Source organism: Oncorhynchus nerka, linkage group LG13 (assembly GCF_034236695.1).
Source record: "Oncorhynchus nerka isolate Pitt River linkage group LG13, Oner_Uvic_2.0, whole genome shotgun sequence".
NCBI lineage: Eukaryota > Metazoa > Chordata > Actinopteri > Salmoniformes > Salmonidae > Oncorhynchus > Oncorhynchus nerka.
In genome coordinates this window covers 48697811-48704501 of record NC_088408.1, presented here as the reverse complement: position 1 = coordinate 48704501, position 6691 = coordinate 48697811, and positions in this window count along the sequence as shown.

Below are 6691 nucleotides of genomic sequence, written 5' to 3'. Positions count from 1 at the left end.
GAAAGAGTGGTGTTTTAAAGATCCAATGCAGCTGTTTTGATCTCAATATCAAATCATTTCTGGGTAACACTTAAGTACCTTACTGTGATTGTTTTAAATTAAAATTGTTTAAAAAAAAATGCTTTTTAGCAAAAAGCTATTTATCAAGCAAGAATTTTGCTAGGACTCTTCTGGGAGTGGTCTGAGTGACCTAGGGGCCTAATTTGAGGAGCCTAATTTGAGGGATATGTAACCTGAAAACTAGCTGTTATTGGCAGAGGGAGGGTGAACTCTCTTGGTTATTGGCCTATTAATTTATACCACCTGTTGATGTAGCCAGGTGGTCCAAAACCCGACCCATGCAAAACAAGCTGAAATTTCAGGCAGTCTCTTCAAACAGCTCTTACATTAAAAAAAGGGCGTTAACATCATTATCGTAATTTCACAGTATTGTAATGAAACAGCAGGGAGCAGGTTTCGAACACCTCGGCCTTCTAGCCCGAGGTCTGGCGCGCTATCGACTGTGCCGCAAAAGCATGCTCGTGCGGCAGTCAATATCCACTCTTATAAACTCAGGATCTTACAGTATTATTCCAATCTCATAGTATGGAAATATACATAAAACACAGGAAATCGCGCTTTTGACTGCACTTTAAAGAAAATATTGACCCATTTGATATTGTTTTGTGCATCTCTGAGCGATGTTCTGTCGATTCCTGGCGTCATTTCATGTGTTCATGTGTATCTGAGCTAGCCGTTTAAGCAGACACAAATACAGCTGGTATGACAAGTTTTGCTCACTGTACTTCTGCCTGCTTGAATAGCTCAGATACACATGAAAACATGACATGACAATGGAAATCGATAGAACATCGCTCACAGATGCACGAAAACAATATATCATTCAAAACGGGTAAATATTTTCTTGAATACAAGCATGCTGTCTCCATTATGATTTTGTTGTTGAATACAAGCAAGCTGTCTCCATGACGATGAATTACAACAATCACACTGCTCTTACTGGACGCAGAATGAGAAGAAGAGAGAGTTACGTGAATAAGGTGATAACATTTTTTTTTCTCCATCGATACAAAAAAATATGAGTGGGTTTGGAGAGCTGGCCCTGACCGAACAAAGTCAAGGAACCAACCCACTGGGCACACACTGGTTGAATCAACGTTGTTTCCACCTCATTGTTAGGAAATTACGCTGAATTAACGTGGAATAGACGTTGAATTGACGCCTGTGCCCAGTGTAGTGTATGACGTTAGTCTATTAGGTCATTTTTGACCTCATGTTCTGGATCCTTTGTAATATTCGTAGTTCCTTTGAGGTTTTTCTGGGTCGATGGATGCCCTCTGGTCCTTGGCATGCTGTTTCACACTGCTGTTTTTATTTATTGGCATTCCTTCTGACAGCAGGGGAAACACTTCTATCACTACATACTACTCCTTTGCTGGTAGTGTACTTCCATGGCAGATATTGGTAGAATCATTTTGTTACGATTCTTCGATATTGTACTCAGTACCAGCATTGTAACGCTGATTACTCAGAAAGTGTGATGGATGTTGTTCATTCCTATAGTTTTGCAGAGTTGACATACATCTACCCTGTTGATTATGTAGGATTATTTTAAGTCACTGTTTTGTAGTTCTCAAATATGGTGAATCTGTTGTTTTGGAATAGTAAGGGTCATTTAATATCTGTCTAGCTACTTTTTTATTTATTTTTTAGCTCTTATCTACCTAGTTACTCAGATGTAGGCTAATCGTTGGGACAGAACAAGAAGTAGTTGAGTTGATGCATGGATGTGAATATGGTCAGCTCAAAAGAGAGATCGGTGTCCATCCAGTGTTTGTCTATGGAGAGTAATCCATCCATCATCTAAAGAACCTTCAAACTACTATACAATCAAATAAGCCACAAGGTTCTGTATATGTGTAAATGTCAATGAGCCGAAGTGTTGCTTCTTCCAGAGGAGGGGAACCCTGTCTTTGCTTACCGGTACCTGAGGCCTTGCAGGCCTGGGTCTGACCTGGACATATCCTGGGCTCTGATCAGCACCAAATGGCACAGACAGGGCTTTACTTTGGGTGCGTCTCTCAATTAGGTCCGTCCAAAAATCACTTCCTGCCCCTCAGCCTGCCTCTGATCTCAGTTAGGGGGGCGTCCCAAATAGCACCCTATTTCCTATATACCGTGCCTTCGGAAAGTATTCCGACCCCTTAATTCTTTCCACAATTTGTTAGGTTACAGCCGTATTCTAAAATTGATCAACTTGTTTATTTAATCCGTTTAAGAATAAGGCTGTCACGTAACAAAATGTGGAAAAGGGGAATGAGTCTGAATACTTTCAGAATGCACTGTAGTTAGGAGGTGCTTCAGGGTATATCAACAGTAGAAATGGGTCTGAATGTCATCTCCCACTGTTAACAGAACAACATTGGACTCAGTCGGAGATAGCGGAGATGGATGTCATGCTCAGGAGATATGCCTTCAGAAATGACCAAGGCAACCAGGGAGTCCTGAGCAGCCAAACCAGGAAGCAGAGCAGTTAGAGGGATATTCAATGCAGCTGTGAATTACAGAGGTGTGTTGTGGACTTTGGGCCATATGTTACTGACTAGAGCATGCAGCACTTTATTTCATAGGCTCTGTTCCAAATGACACCCTATTACCTATTTAGTGCATTACTTTTGACCAGGCAAAAGTAGTGCACTATATGGTGAATAAGGCATCATTTGGGACGTAACCATAGTAATTACATTGGCTTTGATAGCAACTTGCCTGTTTTTTCCAGCTTTATCATGCACACATTGCAGTACTGTTCGGTATGGAATAAAACCGTGAGGTTTATGTCTGCAATAAGGACACAAGAGGAAGGGTTGTTTACTTGTTAGTGTATCTGGTCATGAGAGACTGACCTCTGGTTCCAACGAGGTCCAACAAAAAGGGACGATACGTCCCTGTAAATAAACACGTTTGCTCGCAGCACGCCCAGCCAGAAAATCGTGTGTCTAGACCTTGTGGGAATATAAACACAATAAAGGCTGAATATTTCCTCAGTGGAGAATCTTACTCTACACAAACACAAAGTTCTGGTTCATCGTTAGTCATTCTAAATAGAACAGACCCTCTTGTATAGCCTACATCTCTCCACCCCCACCGACACATGTAGCACAGACCACATTGGTCATTCCCTTGGTCATCAAACAATGCACAGGCAGGAATGTCAAAATGACTCTGTGGTTCAGTGTTATTTCAGAGAAGAAAATAATGTGATACTGTCAGCAACCACCTGGCTCCAATTGTCCAACAAGACATCCAGCATTTTTCGCTCAAGCCACACTAATTCATTTACCAAGGACACCCATCCCATTTGAGTTTATCTCGTAGGCAATCCGACATAACTGATCGTCAGAGCAGTTGTTGCAATCAAAACCAGTGTCAATTGGGCTACTCTGGGACTAAAGATTGGGAAAGATTGGTCTTACTAGTGATGGATGAGGGAGACAAGAATCACAACACCTCTTCTTCTGGGGCAACGAGAAAACGAGTTCAAATAACCCTCCCTCAGATTTCATTCATACATTGTGGATCCTGGATGTTCTTCCCTCTGTGCTGACCATCATAGTCATCCATTTCACCACTAGATGGCAAACTTGCTCAAGGCAAAGTTTTGAGAGAAAGAAAAATTTAATGACTTTCCATGACAAAAAAAGGTAACAACAGGAACCTTTTTATAGATGCTTTCACATCGCCTGTGTAAGTCAAACTGTGTGAGAAGAGAGCCTTTTTGACTGTCCCTGTTAATCGAAGGCAGATGGGCCGAGATCACTGCCAGAGACTCATAGACCAAATGCAACACAATAATTAAGAAAATATGGAATCAGTGGAAGTGTAGCACGTAACACAGAAACACCTATGATGTCTAGCAACAAATCCACAGTGTGCTAAGGTTCTCTTGGGGTGGATATCCTCATGCCATTTTACATTACAAGTGTATTCATATAATGTCTATCTACAGTGAAAAGTGACACGACTGACCTTGGGTGAGAGGAACTTGGCTATCAGTCTGTTTGTGCCATCATGCTACTCCTTGCCACTCCTTGGCATGCCACGATGAGACGACGTTGACATGGATGCATTTACACAACATCTTTTGTCAGTAATTGGCCATTTGACCAATCAGATCAGCTCTGAAAAAGATCTGCTGTGAAAATATCTGATGTGATTGGTCAAAAGACCAATGAATGGAAAAAATATCAGAATTGGGCTGCCTTTGTAAAAGCAGCCATAACAGCACAAGCAGATCTGGGACCAGGCTAAGGGTAACCATGACAATTAAACACTGCTCTTGCTCTGTTTGAAAGCATTCTCACAACTAAAACATACTAGTAATTAGATTCACTAAAGGTCAGGGGAGAGCCAATAAAAAAAACAAATGTGGTAGGCTCGTTAATGCACCAAGGAAGTTATTTTCTCATTCTACTTAACGACTGCCTGGCAACAGCAAGTGTTATCGTTCAATTCGTTCCATTCTTTTATTCATACTAAACTGTCATGTGAATCTTGGTCAGCTAGGCGCTCCTCAGAACAAGGGATGCTTCTTCTTCATGCCCCAGTTTACAGGAATCTGGAGTGAACTGAACCAGGCAGATTTGCAGCGCAGCTTTCCATAAACCCCAGAGCCTAGCAGATGAGATCCAGGCCTGGATGTATACGTACATGGCCGACGACTCAAGTGTGATTGTATGAATGTAGCATTCATTTTGCCGACTAGGATAATGGAAGTCATAAAAGACAAATGTATCATTAAGGTTTCCCCGGGGATGGGAGTGAGGCAGTTTGGTAACGTAACACACAGGATGCGTCCCAAATGGCAACCTGTTCCTAATACAGGGCACTGCTTTTAACCAGGGCTCTGGTCAAAAGTAGTGCACTATATAAGGGATAGGATACCATTTGGGTTGCGGAGTGAAAGCATCGTTACAACACAAGTCCATCCCACCATTGGAGAGAGCAGAGCAGTCCTGGCTGGAGGTGATGTATAACATTCATTAGTATTGAGCTCAGCTCGACTCAGGGGCCCAGGTCATAGAAGTCAATCCATAACCCCAGGGGCTTCCAAGGACTATTGACTCTCAGGATCCTGTTACAGCACTAAGCCACTGTGGCCCCTCGGCACACCCCAAGCTGCCTCTTCGAGGTCATCCGCAGAGGCAGGTCAGGGAAAGGAAAATCCAAATGGATCCTTAGAGGATCATTATTAAACTGTCCGGTATGTCCAGGTGGGTTTGGTTGTCCAGAGGTTTGAGCTACTGTTGTTGTGATGACATGTTCCAACACTGGGGCCCCTGATTATCCCACACACAACTTACAGTCACTATGGGAGACCCCAGCCTCCAATTATTGGTTTCCATGGCCATGCTCTTTATAATTGTGTTGCGTCTCCAAATAATACATTACCATTACCCTAGTGGCACTTACTGCATCAAGCTGAGGTTGCCGTTTATGGAAACAAGCATGAGTGGTCGTGGATGCAGCTATTTACTCAATCACATGTCGACATGTGTTTGTGCTGTTTACATTGATGAAATCAGGGAAGGGAAACATTACTAAAAATGTTCCCGTCTAAACATTGCTTATGGGATGTGTTTCCAAGGTTCCAGGGTCCAAGAACACTAAACCTTGAAAATGCTATTAGCTAACAGATTTTGGGGGGTATGTAAAACAGCTCACTACCCAAGGCATTTGGATTCAGTTTGTAATTGGCTAGTTGTATTTGGCTCGATGTGTAACACACCGCAGTTCAACAGAACACAATAGGAGGTCTAGGTAAGAGCATGTGTCACAATCAAATAACTTCACTAGAGGCACATCCATTTAATGATATCCAGGAACGAAGAAAGACCTCAAAGAACACCTATAAAAAAGAGTTACCATGAGGATGCAGATGACATAAACAAATAAAAATTCAACACCTACCAAGAATCACTTAATACAGAAATGCTCTGACAGATTTGAATTGGAGGGAGCTTTAATGCATGATCAATTGTGGGTAGGCTACTTAAAACGGTGAATGTAATTGCAACTAAGTCAACCTTGGAGTCACAAATATTTCCAGTTGTTTTGCCTGCCCTTAATCATAAAAGGCAACACCACCACATACGTAACCATTGCCATGGAAATAAATGCAAAGGTTGAGCGCTAGCTTTCATAGATATTTATAAAAAGGTATCACTAAATCGCTTTCGGGGCACTGTAACGCTTACAGTATCAATGCCATACATGTTTTACTGTAATAACCCAAGTCTCATTATCTTAATATTCCAAAATTGCTTCACAGGACAAGTGATGGAACTTTGATTACATTTCTCTAAAACTCCCTTAAACTATAAAAGCCTACTCATCCCCTTCACATACCTCCTTTCATCTTGTGAGCCCAAAATTGCAGCTGTGTAATGATTATCTTTAGATTAAGCTGATAGCCCCCGAACACAAAGTCCCACTGCTGTCTACATAAGAATCAAAAGCAAACATGCCCTACCCGCATAACCCTGATTTGGCCCAGAGCCAACTCATTATGTCATCCCATCCCTTGGAAAAGCCCATGGGGGAGCTCTCATTTGTTTCTGACAAAGAACCAAACATGACCTTAGTGTGGCTCGCCAGACGTGGTGATGATGATGCATGCATCTGGCAGGACTCG